Source organism: Hordeum vulgare, chromosome 7H, assembly GCF_904849725.1.
Source record: "Hordeum vulgare subsp. vulgare chromosome 7H, MorexV3_pseudomolecules_assembly, whole genome shotgun sequence".
NCBI classification, from domain to species: Eukaryota; Viridiplantae; Streptophyta; class Magnoliopsida; order Poales; family Poaceae; genus Hordeum; species Hordeum vulgare.
This window is the reverse complement of record NC_058524.1, coordinates 144,154,722-144,176,335: the sequence shown is the minus strand read 5'-3', so window position 1 is coordinate 144,176,335 and position 21,614 is coordinate 144,154,722.

Genomic DNA, 21,614 nt, shown 5'->3' with positions numbered 1-21,614 from the left:
GCTATGGATCCCAAGATGCATGCCGATGATGCAGTGGTGGAGGCCATGGAGCCCCTTCCCCACAAGATCTCCAAGCAAGAGCTAGAGATGCGGGAGACATCCGAGAGCGTCGAGCGCTGGGAGGAGTTGTGCGTGGCTTAGGAGGATGTCGAGAAGCGTCTGTTCGTCGAGGAATCGGCGGTGGAGTACCAACACGAGCTCTGGCGACGCCACTAATACGAGTAATACAATGATGAGGGTGACGCCGATGATGAGGGCAATGTCGAGGATGAGGATGTCGTCGTGGTTGAATTCAGCCTGGGGACACAGAGTCCAGCACCGGCGGAATGTCGCCCAGACAAGTCGCCGACATATCATCAAACATCAACGAGGCATAAGGCGGTGGATCATCGGAGTTTTTTTTAAATTAAGTGTAGTACTATTAGCCTTTGTTCAAAGAGAAGTAGTTTTGTTAGAACTATGTCTATAGTTCAAGCAGCTTGATTATTTAATAAACTTGCTCATTTTCGTAACTATGAGCTATGTCTCTGCTAATTTGTATACCCAAGTTAGTAGTTGATGTTAAATTATGCAATGACGTGGATGTGCACTATAACCCGGGAATACGTGGGGAGGGGCAAAAAATTTTATGTTCTATATCATCGCACACGATAAAAACCGAGACATCGTGTGTCATGAATCTTTGCGCGCCAAGTTTCCCTCCAACGAGCGAAAAAATTCGCCGACCGCCGAAATATGTGCCCCCCTTCAAATACCACATTTCCCATCTTACCCCCTCCCCTCCACCCGGCCGCCAGTGCCACATCTCTCCCTCTAGCATCTGACCGCTACGGACACGCCATGGTCTCCTCAAATGACCCCTTAAGCGGTATCTCCGATGACGAATCTCTCACCGGCCAGGTATTTGTCTTTATTCACTCCGCCTCAACTAGGCTTTGGGTTTTGATTTGGAATTGGGGATTTTAAAGAGATAGGACGATTTGATCCATTTCTTTCTCTTGTAGATCCCTAGGACAATCACATCCAAGGAATGGAGCGGGGTAGCTGAAGGCCTGACTGTTCATGGTCAGCATCAATTTCCATCCGTGAAGTTATGAGCTTTTGAATATGGGTACAGTGGGAGGAACTTTCTGGCACGTGCAAAGAAGGTTAGCCTAACTCGTCTGTAGAAATGATTTGTTATATTAGGTGTGATTCAGAAACTTCATGTGTGCTTTTTAATTCTGGATGTAATAAAGACACTGTCACAATTCTACGATTGTGAGTGCCATTTTAAGTGACACATGTAGTAATATGCTTCCAAAAAATTCGGATCACATGGTAGGAATCTCACAACATGACTATAAAACATAGCATTTAGGGACTTGGTGCATAAAAACCGTTTTTCACAAACTGTTCTAACCTGAAGGCATATTGACGGCAAAAAAACTATATGCTACCTGACTTGTCATGGCATGAAAATTTATAGCATGGTAGTAGACATGATCCACTTCATTTCACTGTAACACCCAAGATGCGGTCCTATCCTTATTTCGGCGCGAGGGCCTCGACAGGGATAGAAACGCATGTCGCCGTTTTGCAAGAATGGATATCGTTACAAGTACATGTACTGAAAAGAAGAGTATAAAGAGTTGGCTTACACTCGCCACAAGCTACATCAGAGTCACATCAGTACAACACATACAATCATCATGAAGAAGAGCAGTGTTCGACTACAGACGAAAACAAATGATAAAATAATGACGTCAATCCTTGCTATCCCAAGCTGTCGGCCTAGAACCCATCCTAGATCGATGATGAAGAAGAAGAAGAAACTCCAAATAGAACAATCATCCCGCTCACATCAAAGTTACTCGTTACCTGTACCTGCAACTGTTGTTGTAGAATCTATGAGCCACAGGGACTCAGCAATCTCATTTCCAAAGGTATCAAGACTAGAAAAGCTTAATGGGTGAGGTGTGGTTAAGTGGTGAGGCTATAGCAAACGACTAAGCATTGAATGAAAGGGGAAGAGGAAGATAAATAGCAAGAGGTAAAACTTAATTGTTTCTTTGACAAACGAGTGAAACCAACGATCCTTGAAGGTTGCAAAGAGATAAAGAATGATATGAGAAAGAAGCAAGAATTCACACAAAATTTCGGCAGCACTTCGGTAGGAAAAGAGGACAAAATTTGATAAGATAGAAAGAACTTGAAAATATTCACAACAATCCAACTAAATTGATAAGCAAGGGAACAATATGATCTCGAAAAGACAAAATGATAGATTGAAGAGAGCAACATCACAAAGCCTCCGGAATATGAAAATAAAACTAGATCCTAAGAAGAATGGAATGAAGAAGAGAATGACAACTACTATCACAATTGAATTTGAGAACCACCTAGAAGAAGGATTGAACGGAGTTGTTGGAAAACCAACAACGAAAAGCACAAGCTTGTAGTGGGATTATGGAAACCATTTCACAACAATGAGGTGACAACCAGCCACTACCAAAACCAAGGATTGATTGAGATCAAATATATGCACACTTCTTACACCAAGAGGATACATTGAAAGCTTGGATCAACAATAATCACCATAATAGCAACAATCCATAGGAAAAGCTTTAGGTGAAATCTAATCCAAGATAACTCAATGAAGAAACCATGGTCAAAATATCTCATGATCAAAGGGTTTGGTGGGTTTACATATTAATTCTTGAAACAAATTCTCTTCGAGACTCCTCCACTAACAAGAATTCTATAACACCACCTCAAAGGATAAAGGAGGGAGAATTGCACTTGGAATGCAAAACACATATATTTGAGCCTCTCCAACAAGAATGTTGAAGAACACTTCAAGAAAGAATTGAAACCTTGATGAAACAAGAATAAGAATTATGTTATTCTCATCCTTCATCAAGTTAAATTGATGACAAGTAACGAATTTAGCATGCCACTTATTCTCCATGAAAATATTTAAGAGAGATATAGAGCAAAAACTAGAAGAAATCTTGAAAGAAACACCGGTAAGAATTGAAATGAATGAGACAACCATGAATGAATGAATATACTTGAGAATGAAGAGATCATGATCCACCTAGAAGAAACTTGAACAAGGGACCGGAATAATTGAGAGACGAACGAAGAGACAACAATTGAGAAGAATTTGAGGATGAAAGCTGAAAGTTGAGAACGAAGAAATCTTCTGAAATGATGGCCTTCGAAGGATCGAGAGTGAAACGAATCTGAAATGCACCGGATAGCAAGATAGGGATTACTCATGATCGAGAACAAATGAGAGGAAAACACGAAGGTGAGATGACAATCTTCACAAGAATGGAGCAAGATTTAAGAGAAACATTCATTCGGTCTTCCAAGCTGAGAATGATGAGAAGGGACGCCACCAAAAATAACTGAGACACTCCAAAATAATGAAAAAGGAAAAGTTGAGATAAAGATGAGAATTAATTTTGAAGAAATCTTGGAGAAGGGATATGACTCATGAAAATCATACTTACGTCATAATTGAAAAGAATTAGAGATCTCCAGGAAAAGATTAGAAGAGACAGATAAGATCCTGGGAAAGAACATGTGGGTTATGGGCCCACTCAAAAGAAACATCATTGAAAAGATTGCTTATAAAGAGAGATATTGCACCGCTGTAAAGAAAAACTTGATGAGGTGAGACCCTCGAAATAATTGAAAGAATTGAAAACAAGAAAGTTCTGAGATATCTTCAACACTCCGGATAGAAAGAGAGGAATGAATAAACAAAAAAAACTTGATATGAATTACAAGCATGGGAAAGGATTTAAAGGATGAAAAGGACATGATGAACACGGATAGCTTGAACTCAATACACCGGAAAAGAGAACAAGAATCAAAAATGATGAACTAGCAACTACCCAGAATCTTCACAAGGAATCACCGGATAAGAGAGAAAAGAAAAGATAGCGGAAGAAACAATGAAATGAAATGCACTTGGATGAAATCCAATCACTGAAGAAAAGGGCGGGAGGGCGGGGAAAACAAAGAACACTTGGGACAGATGAGATGAACTCTGGAAAGAAATGAGAGATTGATCTTGCAAAAATTGGAAAGCATTGAATTCACTTCAAGAGAAGCACACCGTTTGAAAAGAATTGATAAGACAACTTGATTGAGCAAAGAATTGCATTCCCATAAGAATATGAGAACACTTGGAAAGATATGAATTCACCACTTGACAGGGAAGCAACTCGAATTACCATACTCCAACAAAACAAAGGATGAGGCTTACAACACAAGCCGGAACAAATTCATGACAGAGATTTCGTATGATATTTTCGTGGATAGGATCGCATGGGATCGACCCTACAGTAGCCATCGTGTACAAGGCAGTGCACACGACATACTAAGCGTCCCCGAGTCGTAGCAAGCTACAAGGACTGTTTAAGACACAACGAGAACCGTTGTAAGATGACCGTGAACAAACGAATCCACTAGATGTCGAACCCCAACCTCACATCATGCATCTGTTGGAAAATTGTCCTATAAGTAACTACTTGAATTTCCACCTAAGAACTCCCGAAATTTGTGGTCATGTAATCGGGTCCACGGATACAAGGAGTAAAATCCATCACTCAACTCCTAGCAATAACACTACCTATCCAGTGTATCACATCTGTCAACACATAACCAGAGATCTCGGAAACTCATCTATCTCAGATCCTCGTAATCACAACGATACTAAGTTTGGCGATACATCCGGACCTATCTACACTAGTACTGGGGAAGCAAGACTCCTCTCGCCACTACTAGTATTGAAGCAATTTCGAACATCCTCCATCATGAGATACTAAGAAATATGAATGATAATGATGTGCTCAAGAATCCCCTGGAGCTCAACTACCCGAAAGAAATCAAGTCAGATAGGAGGCACCAAGACAAAACTCCGTCACATCGACATCATATAGATTCCAAGAATATCCGCGTGATCCTAAAAAAATTGAGTGAGAAGGGGAGTAGAATTAAAATTTCCTAAGTCGTAAACCTCACCAGAGCATAGACGAGGAGAAAAAAGTAAACCTACTCTCCGATATAACTAAGACTAAAAATAGTTTTTCACTAGACTCGACTCGGCCGTGTTCGATCAATCAAGGGTCTCCTAGGTTGGTACTACTCTGATACCAACTTGTAACGCCCACGATGTGGTCCTATCCTTATTTTGGCACGAGGGCCTCGACAGGGATAGAAACGCATCTTGTCGTTTTGCAAGAATGGATATCGTTACAAGTACATGTACTGAAAAGATGAGTATAAAGAGTTGGCTTACACTTGCCATAAGCTACATCAGAGTCACATCAGTACAACACATAAAATCATCATGAAGAAGAGCAGGGTCTGACTACGAACGAAAACAAACGATAAAATAACGACGTCCATCCTTGCTATCCCAGGCTGTCGGCCTCGAACCCATCCAAGATCGATGAAGAAGAAGAAGAAGAAACTCCAAATAGAACAATCATCGCGCTCACGTCAAAGTTACTCTTTACCTGTACCTACAAATGTTGTTGTAGAATCTATGAGCCACAGGGACTCAGTAATCTCATTTCCAAAGGTATCAAGACTAGAAAAGATTAATGGGTGAGGTATGGTTTGTTGGAAATATGCCCTAGAGGCAATAATAAATTAGTTATTATTATATATCTTAGTTCATGATAATCGTTTATTATCCATGCTATAATTGTATTGATTGGAAACACAATACTTGTGTGGATACATAGACAAAACACTGTCCCTAGTAAGCCTCTAGTTGACTAGCTCGTTGATCAAAGATGGTCAAGGTTTCCTGGCCATAGTCAAGTGTTGTCACTTGATAACGTGATCACATCATTAGGAGAATCATGTGATGGACTAGACCCAAACTAATAGACGTAGCATGTTGATCGTGTCATTTTGTTGCTACTGTTTTCTGCGTGTCATGTATTTGTTCCTATGACCATGAGATCATATAACTCACGAACACCGGAGGAATGCTTTGTGTGTTTCAAACGTCGCAACGTAACTGGGTGACTATAAAGATGCTCTACAGGTATCTCCGAAGGTGTTCGTTGAGTTAGTATGGATCAAGACTGGGATTTGTCACTCCGTGCGACGGAGAGGTATCTCGGGGCCCACTCGGTAATACAACATCACACACAAGCCTTGCAAGCAATGTGACTTAGTGTAAGTTGCGGGATCTTGTATTACGGAACGAGTAAAGAGACTTGCCAGTAAACGAGATTGAAATAGGTATGCGGATACTGACGATCGAATCTCGGGCAAGTAACATACCGAAGGACAAAGGGAATGACATACGGGATTATATGAATCCTTGGCACTGAGGTTCAAACGATAAGATCTTCGTAGAATATGTAGGATCCAATATGGGCATCCAGGTCCCGCTGTTGGATATTGACCGAGGAGTCTCTCGGGTCATGTCTACATAGTTCTCGAACCCGCAGGGTCTGCACACTTAAGGTTCGACGTTGTTTTATGCGTATTTGAGTTATATGGTTGGTTACCGAATGTTGTTCGGAGTCCCGGATGAGATCACGGACGTCACGAGGGTTTCCGGAGTGGTCCGGAAACGAAGATTGATATATAGGATGACCTCATTTGATTACCGGAAGGTTTTTGGAGTTACCGGGAATGTACCGGGAATGACGAATGGGTTCCAGGAGTTCACCGGGGGGGCCCACCCACCCCGGGGAAGCCCATGGGTGTTTGGGGTGCCACACCAGCCCTTAGTGGGCTGGTGAGACAGCCCAAGAGAGTCCTATGCGCATAGGAAAGAAAATCAAAGAGGAAAGGAAAAAAAAAAGAAGGAGGTGGGAAAGGGAAGAAGGACTCCACCTTCCAAACCAAGTGGATTTCGGCTTGGGAGGGGGAGACCTTCCCCCTTGGCTCGGCCGACTCCCTTGGGAGTCCTTGGACCCCAAGGCAAGTCTCCCCCCTCCTCCTCCTATATATAGTGGGGTTTTAGGGCTGATTTGAGACGACTTTTCCACGGCAGCCCGACCACATACCTCCACGGTTTTTCCTCTAGATCGCGTTTCTGCGGAGCTCGGGCGAAGCCCTGCTGAGACAAGGTCATCACCAACCTCCGGAGCGTCGTCACGCTGCCGGAGAACTCTTCTACCTCTCCGTCTCTCTTGCTGGATCAAGAAGGCCGAGATCATCGTCGAGTTGTACGTGTGCTGAACGCGGAGGTGCCGTCCGTTCGGTACTAGATCGTGGGACTGATCGCGGGATTGTTCGCGGGGCGGATCGAGGGACGTGAGGACGTTCCACTACATCAACCGCGTTCACTAACGCTTCTGCTGTACGATCTACAAGGGTACGTAGATCACTCATCCCCTCTCGTAGATGGACATCACCATGATAGGTCTTCGTGCGCGTAGGAAAATTTTTGTTTCCCATGTGACGTTCCCCAACAGTGGCATCATGAGCTAGGTTCATGCGTAGATGTCTTCTCGAGTAGAACACAAAAGTTTTTGTGGGCGGTGATGTGAGTTTTGCTTCCCTCCTTAGTCTTTTCTTGATTCCGCGGTATTGTTGGATCGAAGCGGCTCGGACCGACATTACTCGTACGCTTACGAGAGACTGGTTTCATCGCTACGAGTAACTCCGTTGCTCAAAGATGACTGGCGGGTGTCAGTTTCTCCAACTTTAGTTGAATCAGAATTGACCGAGGAGGTCCTTGGATGAGGTTAAATAGCAATTCATATATCTTCGTTGTGGTGTTTGCGTAAGTAAGATGCGATCCTACTAGATACCCATGGTCACCACGTAAAACATGCAACAACAAAATTAGAGGACGTCTAACTTGTTTTTGCAGGGTATGCTTGTGATGTGATATGGCCAACGATGTGATGTGATATATTGGATGTATGAGATGATCATGTTGTAATAGTTAATATCGACTTGCACGTCGATGGTACGGCAACCGGCAGGAGCCATAGGGTTGTCTTTATAAATAACGTTTGTGCTTGCAGATGCGTTTGCTATTTTGCTAGGACGTAGCTTTAGTAGTAATAGCATGAGTAGCACGACAACCCCGATGGTGACACGTTGATGGAGATCATGATGATGGAGATCATGGTGTGAAGCCGGTGACAAGAAGATCGTGCCGGTGCTTTGGTGATGGAGATCAAGAAGCACGTGATGATGGCCATATCATGTCACTTATGAATTGCATGTGATGTTAATCCTTTTATGCACCTTATTTTGCTTAGAACGATGGTAGCATTATGAGGTGATCTCTCACTAAAATTTCAAGACAAAATTGTGTTCTCCCCGACTGTGCACCGTTGCTACAGTTTGTCGTTTCGAGACACCACGTGATGATCGGATGTGATAGACTCAACGTTCACATACAACGGGTGCAAAACAGTTGCGCACGCGGAACACTCGGGTTAAGCTTGACGAGCCTAGCATGTGCATACATGGCCTCGGAACACATGAGACCGAAAGGTCGAGCATGAATCGTATAGTTGATATGATTAGCATAGAGATGCTTACCACTGAAACTATTCTCGACTCACGTGATGATCGGACTTGAGATAGTGGATTTGGATCATGTTCCACTCAAATGACTAGAGAGATGTACATTTTGAGTGGGAGTTCTTAAGTAATATGATTAGTTGAACTAATTGTCATGAACATAGTCTAATGGTCTTTGCGAATTACGATGTAGCTCGCGCTATAGCTCTACTGTTTTTATATGATCCTAGAGAAAATTTAGTTGAAAATTGATAGTAGCAAAACTTTGCAGACTGGGTCTGTAAAACCGAGGATTGTCCTCGTTGCTGCGCAGAAGGATTATGTCCTTAATGCACCACTCGGTGTGCTGCACCTCGAGCGTCGTCTGTGGATGCTATGAACATCCGACATACACGTTTCTGATGACTACACGATAGTTCAGTGCAAAATACTTAATGGCTTAGAAGCAAGGCGCCGAAAACGTTGTAAAACGTCACGGAACATAAGTGATGTTCTAAAGAGATGAAATTGTGATTTCATGCTTGTGCCCTTGTTAAGAGGTACGAGACCTCCGACAAGATTCTTTGTCCACAAAGTAAAGGAGAAAGGCTCAATCGTTGAGCGTGTGCTCAGATTGTCTGAGTACGACAATTGCTTGAATCAAGTGGGAGTTAATCTTCCAGATGAGATAGTGATAGTTCTCCAAAGTCACTGCCACCAAGCTGTGAGAGCTTCGTGATGAACTATAACATATCAAGGATACATACAATGATCCTTGAGCGATTCGCGATGTTTGACACTACGAAAGTAGAAATCAAGAAGGAGCATCAATAGTTGATGGTTTGTAAAACCACTAAGTTTCAAGAAAGGCAAGGGCTAGAAGGGATACTTCGTGAAACGGCAAAACAGTTGCTGCACTAATGAAGAGACCCAAGATTAAACCCAAACCCGAGACTAAGTGCTTCTGTAATGAGGGGAACAGTCATTGAGGCGGAGCAACTCTAGATACTTGGTAGATAAGAATGCTGGCAAAAGTCAAGAGAAGTATATTAGATATACATGATGTTGATGTGTACTTTACTAGTACTCCTAGTAGCATGAGGGTATTGGATACCGGTTCGGTTGCTAAGTGATTAGTAACACGAAATGAAAGCTACGGCATAAACGGAGACTAGCTAAAGGCGAGGTGACGATACGTGTTGGAAGTGTTTCCAAGGTTGATATGATCAAACGTCGCACGCTCCCTCTACCATCGGGATTGGTGTTAAACCTAAATAATTGTTATTTGGTGCTTGCGTTAAGCATGAACATGATTGGATCGTGTTTATTGCAATACGATTATTCATTTAAAGAGAATAATGGTTACTCTATTTTCTTGAATAATCACCTTCAATGGTTTATTGAATCTCGATCGTAGTGTTACACATGTTCATAATATTGGTGCCAAAAGGATACGAGTTAATGATGATAGTACCACTTACTTGTGGCACTACCGCTTGAGTCATGTTAGTATAAATTGCATGAAGAGGCTCCATGCTGATGGATCTTTGTACTCACCTGATTTCGAATCACTAGTGACATGCAAACCATACCACATGAGCAAGGCCTTGTTTTCATTGAGATGAAATAAGATAGTAACTTGTTGGAAGTGATACATTTTGATGTATGCAGTCCAATGGGTACTGAGGCACGCAGTGGATATCATTATGTTCTTACTTCACTGACGATTTGAGTAGATACAGGAGTATTTACTTAATGAATCACAAGTCTGAAATGTTGAAAAGTTCAAATCCGTTTCAGAGTGAAGTTCGTCGTAACAAGAGGATAAACTGTCTACGGTATGATCATAGAAATGAATATCTGAGTTACGAGTTTTGGTACGCAGTTAAGACAATGTGGAAATTGTTTCGCAGTTCATGCCACCTGGAACATCATAGTGTGATGATGTGTCTGAACGTCATAGCCACGCACTATTTGGTATGGTGCATACTATGATGTCTCTTATCGAATTACCACTATCGTTTATGGATTATGCATTAGAGACAACCGCACTCACTTTAAATAGGGCACCGCGTATTTCCGTTGAGATGACACAGTATAGACTGAGGTTTAGAGAAATCTAAACTGTCGTTTCTTGAAAGTTTGGGGTTTCGACACTTATGTGAAAAAGTTTCAGTCTGATAAGCTCGAACCCAAAGCGGATAAATGCTTCTTCATAGGGTATCCAAAACAGTTGGTTACATCTCCTATCTCAGATCCGAAAGCAAAGTGTTTGTTTCTAGAAACGGATCCTTTCTCGAGGAAAGTTTTCTCTCGAAAGAATTGAGTGGGAGGGTAGTAGAACTTGATGAGGTTATTGAACCATCACTTCAACTAGTGTGTAGCAGGGCGCAGGAAGTTGTTCCTGTGGCGCCTACACCAATTGAAGTGGAAGCTGATGATGGTGATCATTGAGCTTCAAATCAAGTTACTACAAACCTCGTAGGTCGACAAGGTCGCGTACTGCTGCAGAGTAGTACGGTAACCCTGTCTTGGAGGTCATGTTGTTGAGCAACAGTGAACCTACGAGTTATGGAGAAAGCGATGGTGGGCCCGGATTCCGACAAATGGCTGGAAGCCATGAAATCCGAGAGAGGATCCATGTATGAAAACAAAGTGTAGACTTTGGAAGGACTACTTGATGGTCATAAGACTATTGAGTAAAGATGGATCTTTGAAAGGAAGACAGATGATGATGGTGATAAGTCACTATTAAGAAAAGCTCGACTTGTCGCAAAGATGTTTTCGACAAGATCAAACTGTTGACTATGATGAGACTTTCTCACTCGTAGCGATGCTAAAGGTCTGTTAGAATTATGTTAGTTGTTGATGCATTATTTATGAAATATTGCACGTAGGATGTCAAAACATTGTTTCCTCGACGGTTTCCTTGAGCAAACATTGTATGTGATACAACCAGGAGGTTTTGTCGATCCTAAAGATACTAGCAAGTATGCAAGCTCCAGCGATCCTTCAATGGACTGGTGCAAGCATCTCGGAGTTGGAATATATATACTTTGATGAGATGATCAAAGATTTTGGGTTTGTACAAGGTTTATGAGAAACTTGTATTTCCAAAGAAGTGAGTGGGAGCACTATAGAATTTCTGATAAGTATATGTGGTTGACATATTGTGGATCAGAAGTAATGTAGAATTTCTGTAAAGCGTACAAGGTTGTTTGAAAGGAGTTTTTCAAAGGAATACCTAGATTGCGCTACTTGAACGTTGAGCATCAAAGATCTATGGAGATAGATCGAAAGCGCTTAATAGAAGTTTCAACAAGATGCATGCCTTGACAAGTTTTTGAAGGAGTTCAAAATAGATCAGTAAAGAAGGAGTTCTTGGTTGCGTTGTGAGGTGTGAATTTGAGTAAGACTCAAATCCCGACCACGGCAGAATAAAGAGAATAGACGAAGGTCGTCTTCTATGCCTTAGCCGTAGAATCTAAAGTATGCCATGTTGTGTACCGCACCTGATGTGTGCCTTGACTCAAAGTCTGTTGAGAGGTACAAAGAGTGATCCATGATTGAATCACTAGCAGCGGTCAAAATTTATCCTTAGTAACAAATGGACTAAGGAATTTTTCTCGATTATGGAGGTGGTTAAAGAGTTCGTCGTAAAGGGTTACGTCGATGCAAGCTTTGACACTAATCCGAATAACTATGAATAGTGAAACGGATTCATATAGTAGAGTAGATATTTGGAGCATTTCCGAATAGCACGTAGTAGCAGCATCTATAAGATGACATAAAGATTTGTAAAGAACGCACGGATCTGAAAGTTTCAGAACCGTTGACTAAAACCTCTCTCACGAGCAAAACGTGATCAGACCCCATAACTATATGGGTGTTGGATTCGTTGGAATCACATGGTGATGTGAACTAGATTATTGACTCTAGTGCAAGTGGGAGACTGTTGGAAATATGCCCTAGAGGCAATAATAAATTAGTTATTATTATATTTCTTAGTTCATGATAATCGTTTATTATCCATGCTATAATTGTATTGATTGGAAACACAATACTTGTGTGGATACATAGACAAAACACTATCCCTAGTAAGCCTCTAGTTGACTAGCTCGTTGATCAAAGATGGTCAAGGTTTCCTGGCCATAGTCCAATGTTGTCACTTGATAACGGGATCACATCATTAGGAGAATCATGTGATGGACTAGACCCAAACTAATAGACGTAGCATGTTGATCGTGTCATTTTGTTGCTACTGTTTTCTGCGTGTCAAGTATTTGTTCCTATGACCATGAGATCATATAACTCACGGACACCGGAGGAATGCTTTGTGTGTGTCAAACGTCGCAACATAACTGGGTGACTATAAAGATGCTCTACAGGTATCTCCGAAGGTGTTCGTTGAGTTAGTATGGATCGAGACTGGGATTTGTCACTCCGTGCGACGGAGAGGTATCTCGGGGCCCACTCGGTAATACAACATCACACACAAGCCTTGCAAGCAATGTGACTTAGTGTAAGTTGCGGGATCTTGTATTACGGAACGAGTAAAGAGACTTGCCGGTAAACGAGATTGAAATAGGTATGCGGATACTGACGATCGAATCTCGGGCAAGTAACATACCGAAGGACAAAGGGAATGACATACGGGATTATATGAATCCTTGGCACTGAGGTTCAAACGATAAGATCTTCGTAGAATATGTAGGATCCAATATGGGCATCCAGGTCCCGCTGTTGGATATTGACCGAGGAGTCTCTCGGGTCATGTCTACATAGTTCTCGAACCCGCAGGGTCTGCACACTTAAGGTTCGACGTTGTTTTATGCGTATTTGAGTTATATGGTTGGTTACCGAATGTTGTTCGAAGTCCCGGATGAGATCATGGACGTCACGAGGGTTTCCGAAATGGTCCAGAAACGAAGATTGATATATAGGATGACCTCATTTGATTACCGGAAGGTTTTCGGAGTTACCGGGAATGTACCGGGAATGACGAATGGGTTCCGGGAGTTCACCGGGGGGCCCACCCACCCCGGGGAAGCCCATGGGTGTTTGGGGTGCCACACCAGCCCTTAGTGGGCTGGTGAGACAGCCCAAGAGAGTCCTATGCGCATAGGAAAGAAAATCAAAGAGGAAAGGAAAAAAAAGAAGGAGGTGGGAAAGGGAAGAAGGACTCCACCTTCCAAACCAAGTGGATTTCGGTTTGGGAGGGGGAGACCTTCCCCCTTGGCTCGGCCGACTCCCTTGGGAGTCCTTGGACCCCAAGGCAAGTCTCCCCCCTCCTCCTCCTATATATAGTGGGGTTTTAGGGCTGATTTGAGACGACTTTTCCACGGCAGCCCGACCACATACCTCCACGGTTTTTCCTCTAGATCGCGTTTCTGCGGAGCTCGGGCGAAGCCCTGCTGAGACAAGGTCATCACCAACCTCCGGAGCGCCGTCACACTGCCGGAGAACTCTTCTACCTCTCCGTCTCAATTGCTGGATCAAGAAGACCGAGATCATCGTCGAGCTGTACGTGTGCTGAACGCGGAGGTGCCGTCCGTTCGGTACTAGATCGTGGGACTGATCGCGGGATTGTTCGCGGGGCGGATCGAGGGACGTGAGGACGTTCCACTACATCAACCGCGTTCACTAACGCTTCTGCTGTACGATCTACAAGGGTACGTAGATCACTCATCCCCTCTCGTAGATGGACATCACCATGATAGGTCTTCGTGCGCGTAGGAAAAATTTTGTTTCCCATGCGACGTTCCCCAAAATGGTTAAGTGGTGAGGCAGCAGCAAGCGACTAAGCATTTATTTGGTGGATAACTTACGAGTACAAGAATAAAAGAGGGGGATGATCTACGCATAGCGGAAGTGAACTACTGGTGATCAAATGAATGATCCTGAACACCTACTTACGTCAGACATAACCCCACCGTGTCCTTAATCGGAGAAGGAGCTCACGAAGGAGACAATCATGGTTACTCACTTAGTTGGCAAGTTTTAATTAATTTAACCTCAAGTTATCTAGAACTGGATGTTAAACAAAGTTTCCACGTTGGCACATAACCGCGGGCACGGCTTTCGATTTAACCCTGCAGGGGTGCTCCAACTAGTCCATCACAAACTACCACACGCTGCGATGGAATGACCTCGATCAAGGAAACCCGTGATCTCCTTGGGTTCCTATTGGAAAGCATCAAGCTCGAGATAACCCAAAGCATCCTCGGAATCCCTCGCACAAGACGCTCGAGAAAGGTAAAACAAGTCCAGCAAGGCCGCCCGACGTGCCGACATCCCGATAGGAGCCGTGTTTCTCGTTCTCAGGGCACAATCGGATGAGCACAGCGTATAGTGGCGTGACAGAAATCACCCGAGTTGCCCCGAGTTGGCCCCGCACATGACTTTGTTTTGGACCAGCACCATCAGCATTGGCCCTCCCTGTATTATGTTGAATTACTCCTCGGGTTCATGACGCCCTATGTTTTTTAGTATTAACATAATTATTATGTTGGGCAAATGTAGTACCAATGTTGGGCCTTGCCAGATGAGCTTTATCCCAAAACGAGAATCTATGGGGTTCCCATAACAACCCCAAGCATGTTAGGAGCGCTCATTTATGAAACATAACACCGGTAGCCGAAACTAAGGCGGCAAAGGTGGAACAAAATACCAGGCTAGAAAGGCTGAGCCTTCCATCTTTTACCAAGTATATAGGTGCATTAAGTTAATTAACAATAATAGGGTGATATAACAAGGAACCCATGTTATCACATGAAAGCAACTGCACCTGCAACTAGCAACGCTAACACATGGTTAAGCAAGCGGTAAGATAGCCAATCAGTGGTTTGCTAGGTTGTGAACAGGTTGAAGGATTTCATGGCAATGTTTGGAGGCATATTAAACAGGTGGTAGGCATCGAGACATAATGATAGAAACGAAACAACTAGCATGGCAATGATAGTAATGGTGTCTAGGGAAATGATCATCTTGCCTGAGATCCTGCTTTGAAGAAGAACGAATCCGTGAAGCAGACAAACCACCGTAGTCGAACGGACCCTCACATTCCGACACGCTGGCGGAACTCTATCGAGAAGAAGCAAACCGGAGACAAGAATCAACACACGATATTCACACAGCACATGCACGACATAATGCAATTCACATATGATGCATGATCAGTTTCAAATATACAAGGCATGGCATGGCAATCCACGCAATCAAAACTACACATTAAGTGAAGCTCAATATGCATGAGTTGCATATTGACGGCACTCCATATTTAAATATTTAGTTCATTCTCGATTAGGTACATGACATTTTTAAACGTTGTTAAACATGGCAAGGGGTGAAGCATGAATTAAACTACCTATCTAGGCATTTTAAATGAGGCCGGAAATGACATATAACATCTCCGAAACGACCCCACGCGTTACATTCTAAATCTGTCTAGATTTGTCCTAATCACCTTTTATCTTTGTTAAATGACAAAACAAAGTGGTTCACGTTATTCTACTCGTCGTTCTAGTCCATTTACATATATGGCTCATCTCCAACGGAGTTGCGGTTAAATAACTACGACCTAAACTGTTTTAGCGTGGCACTAGAGCAAAACAAAAGAAAATAGCAAGTTAACCACTTTAAACACATGTGAGAGTTGGTTATAGCAAAACTACAGAAAATTCTAAGCAACCTGCAACTATAACATGTTTCATTTGACCTAAGCATTTAAAACATATGAACAACAACAAAATGTATGCAAAACTGCCAAATGTGCCAAAGAGCAAAAGGGGGAAAACAATATCGAAGGCACTGGGCCGAATCCCTGAACACAGTGAGGTCCAATACTAATTCGGCCCATGGGGCTAAGTGCGTGTGTGTGTGCAATAGAGAAAAAATTTAAACATGGCGAAAATATTGGGTCGTATGAGAATCGACCTGAGTACCTCTCTTGCAAAGGAGAGCGCTGATCAACAGGCTGCCTACATGCTTGTGACACAATGAGGATCGATGTTAAGTGGACCTAATGCAAAATCTGATCTTGTAGTGATAAAAAAACATGCAAACAATGCATCCGTGGGGACTCCAACCCTCGAACCCCTGGTTAAGCATCTCAATTGCTACCAGTCGAGCTAGCTTCATGTTCTAGCAAGAGGGAGCTTCGGCCTTAGAAGAGATGACAGAGCGGTGTAGCTCACCTCGGGCCAAATCGGGCCGGCTGGAGGAGGGATTGGGCATGCACGATCCATACGGGCGCTGGAACCGCGTGCGTGGTCGAGCGAGCGCTCGGACGTAGCCACCGTACCGTGCAGGTGAGAAGTCCATGAGGCCCACACGCTCAACGCACGGAGAGGGAGATACAACCTCGTCTACAACTTGGCGTTGTAGGTTGGTCAACGGGTAGGCACACGAGCTCAGTGATGCTAAGTCCCTCTCGATTTGGAGCCAATTGGCGACGGGGAAGGATCCAACGCCAGCAGATCCGGTGGCTAGCTCCATTCCAAATGGCGGCGGCGGCTGGCACCGAGAGGCCAGCCCGCGGTGAGCTTCGGACACAGATCCTGGGGAAGGAAAAGAGAAAAGAGCTCAACATGGGGGAGAGAGACCAGGTGAGAGGAAGAGAAGCACGGAGGATGAGAGGCGGCCTGGTCCGGCGAGGCGGCGGCCTCTAGGGGCTTCGGCGAAGGGAGGGCATCAGGCGGCGGCGAAGCAACTCCTGATAGGAGGAGCTTGGGTTGGCTCTGTTGCTCGGCTGCGGGAGGAAGGCAGCTCCTGCAGGAGGAACTCTTAGCCGTCGGATCTCTGATCCAGTGGTCCAAATCGATTGGAGGGGCTGGATCAGATCTGGTTGGCTCTGGATGGATGGTTCAGTGGTGGAGGTTGGTTGGCTACGCGCGGATTTCAAGGGGAAGAGAGAGAGAGGGCCAGATTAGGCATGGGGGTTGTTTAAATAGGAAAGGGGCTAGGGTTTGCTATTTGGGGCATTCTCGGACCCTCCGATCTCGATCGGACGGCTCCTGTTGCACCGTAGCGTTAGGTGGCTGTGTTAGAGAGGCTAGGTGGGGAAGAGAGGGAATAATTGTGTGGCCCATGACAGAGTTTTAAAAATTCCGAACTTCCGACAATTAAACCGACTATAGTGTCGCTATACAATAAACGATACGGGTATCAAACTAGCTCTGATTGCGACGAAATTTGGCACGCGGTCTACCTACACTATATTAAGACTGCACGTCAAGTTTCAACCCAATCCGAGAATATCTTACGGGCACCTTTAAAGACAATATTTTAACGATGTCGTGGGCGCGTGCGAGTGTGGTCGGGCTCAAAACGGTTTACTACGAACACGGAGAGAACCGACAACTAACAACGGATGCAAGTTCGAAAATCAATGGCAACGGAGTGCCAATGCAATCCTGATGATGCGAATGATGCGATGACGAGTGCGACGAACAAACGACCCACACGACGAGAACGGAATAAAAGGGGAATCTTCTGGAGCGTCGGTCTCGGGCTGTCACATTCACTCAACATGAGCTAGGTCTAATTATGCACAGAAACATGGCTAGCATCAGTACAACATGGCAATCTGAAATAAACAGATTCTCAGACTTAAAGAAAAAAACAGGGTGCAAGAGCAACAATTTTTAACACATTGGCATATTTGACACTAGAATGTACATACCTTTCACTATTAATTTGATCTCATTCAAACACTACTGATGTGCATCCTCTACTATAAATACCATTGCATTTATATTTAGCTTCCTGATAAAATTGGCAATTTGTTATTACACATGACAGAAACAGAGGAGGGATAAGAACAATAGCACCCTACTACAAAGACTCTTGGAGCACAACCATGGCATGGCCGATGAAGACCCATTTGAAGCACACAAGTACAAGCATGGCCAGCCCTTTCTTGTTGGTGAATACTTTGAGGAGTGCAGTTTTAGTTGTCACAAGTTACATAAATATTGCATGGACAGAATGTCAAAAGGAGAAGATACTAACATTCTACAAGTGCACTACGATAGTAGGCATTTCAATCACCTTGCAGGTTCCATCAATATCGAATTCGAGGGCTTTCATCTCTTTTTCAACTTCGGTGAGCTTGTTGCCACTCTTATCAAATGCTTGATGTTGTGAGTACTTCACAAACTCTGATCAACTTCTCCATACAAGGTTGTAAATTAAAAGAAGCTAGTTGTATTGTATTCCTGTCACGGGATTGATGGTGCGGAGAACAAGAAGGGTGTATGTGTATTTCATAGATCCTGATTGAGCAAACGGCATTTTGTTAAGTCATATTGACATACGCAGGGCTTCCATTGATCATGTCACGAAGATCTTGTTTGACTTATAGATAGGAGAATTCTTAATGTGGCCATATCATGAATGGTAAGTTTAATATACAACCACACATACATTGATCATCTTTCAGTGTTCAACATAGTTCGTAAGTTCAAGGTTTTATTAAACTGTAGCCATCATTGTATCTTGGTGGTCATTGTACCAAAACGCAACACAGTTTACTACTTGGATTCTTAGAGAAATTCAAATAAGCCTCGGGTTCTGAATGGTATTCAAGATTTCATGGATAGGTATTAAATTCTTTGATGTTAATAAGTTGGGTTCATATCTGATTCAAGAATTGAGTATGTCAAAAATAATCTTCATTTGCAGTGTATTGTCAAAGATCAAAACTTCACGAGGGGGGCGGTTCGTCCACCAACTACCACTTGGCACGTGATTGTTTCTCCGATAAGACAACGAAATCCATTATTTTCAGAAAATGCTAGTCAGATGGTCAAGTTTCTAACTAAACCTCTTTATATTAATCTTCAAAGAAAAAAACTTACACTTTTTAGGTTGTTCATAACAGGGCAAATACATGACTAAAATTGTACATAATTTTTGTGTGTCCTCAACAACAACAAGGATCCAACCTATGTGGATACTATGTGTGCGCATACATGCTGAACCTATGCAGACATGTCGTACGTGGTCTCGATGCTGACAACATTGAACCAGTAAGTTTCTTTCTCTACTCCATACGTATGTCTCATTATGATCTAAAAATCATGTAGTTGATCTCCGGACTAATGACCTCTAAACCGCTCGCCGCAGAAGAATTGTTGTGTGTTAGGAAATTTATGAGCATTTTCTTTGTTAATCATTATATAAAGCCCACTAAAGACGTCAAAGACTTCAGTATTTATACCCGACAAGAATAAGTATGCATACATATAGTGTTATCAACTAAACATATGCGCATGGATGCATTGTTTTCCATATGACCATGTCTTCGTATTTCATATAATATGATTATGTTCTGCGTATGTCCATACATATGTGGAATTTATCTAGAATTTGCTCTATTGCATACTGTCGTGAATTATGATGAATGTTCTTCCCTTGAAGACTATTTGTTCAATTGCATATTGTGACCAATTATGATGAATGTTCTTCATGTGTACACTATTTGTTCGATTGCATATTGCGGTGAATTTCCTATTTGCAGGGTGATTCAAATGCGATATTTTACAATAACCCGACCATTTCAATGCACACGATTTAAGCAACCAAGCGTGTGTGATCCAGAACGAAAAGCACATGCAACTCATAGCGCAACCGTATGTGATCTAATGGAAAAACACACGAGATATAAACCAAAACGTTGATGATACATAAGAAATCGCAGACAATTTGCAGCACTTGTTCGTGTGCGAAGGAGCTCCTCAATTGTTTGTTATAGCACCTTATCTCACACCTGAGCTAAAAGGAAACCGTGCCCTATGCAAAGACGATCCCACGCGTAAATTTTTGGGGAAACGTGTGCAATGATATCATGCATAGCACACGGTTGCCAAGGAAAACTCGTGTGCAATGATGAAGATATCACCCATAGTTTCTACCATGGCCCGCGTGGACTAACTATAGGTAATGTTTCGCAAATGGTAAAGTGTCAAATATTGTTTGTTTTCCATGAGCAATTAGACGCGTTTGAATCGTGATAGATGTGTGTGATTGATCCCAAATCCCACACGCACGCCCAAAATATAGTGTGTGCGATATGTTTCGTGTGCGTTCATCAATCACCATCACCAACGATTTCTCTGTGTCGTGTGGGATGATCCCCCTATCGCCCAAACATATGCAAGACGACGGTTTAAACATTCATCGCGGAAAGAGGTTAAAAACTGATTGTATAGCACATTGTTGCACGAGTGCTGGTTGGAGGTATCGAAAAGAGGCACGCTAATAGACCAAGCTAGGGCCTCCTCATCCACGCAAATGTGGTCACATTAATGAGTTCAGTTTGGTGTTAGTATGACTCGATCCAAGCGATGGAGGAGGTTGTTATTTTTAAATAATATTCTATAACATTGCAATAACAACAATAATCCACAATAAACACAAGTGCATTAACATACAAGCATAACAACCTATCTCCATGTAGTATCACATTTAGGTCAATAGTGCGATAATATGATGAATATTAGCAAGTAACGTAAACAATAAGTGCAAACTAGCAGGACTTTAATTATTGTCAGCATGAACATATTCATTAATTTAGACACACAAAAATAACACAAAGCAATGTTGTAGGGCATATATCAGTTGATCAACTTGCGTGGGGTCGATGGATTCAATAAGAAGAAATGGGATCATCTCGCAGAAAGATTCGCGTGAAAAGATTCTGTCTCGAAGGGTGTGAATATAGGGTAGAGCAAAATGTTCATTTTTAGAATGTGTCAACATCATGAAAGTGAATCCATCAGAACAGGCTCGATGAATATAGAACGTGGGCTTTGTAATCACCTGATTCGGAGTCAAAGTTGAAGATACACCTGTTCGTTCGTTAGTGAGGAAAACAAACATAAATTGTTCATTATGCTCTTAACGAGTGAACGTTCGCAACTTAATTCTTTCGGCAGTTGGGCTGAAAAAGAAAACAATTTTCATGAATGCACCTTCTGTTGAAGAAAAAGCGCATTTTAAATAAAGACGCGACTAGGTTCGCTTTGTCTAGCGAAAAGTGTATCGTCTCGAATACGTTTTCACTTAAACAGGTCAACAGGCGCTTTGTCTAGCGAAAAGTGTATCGTCTCGAATACGTTTTCGCT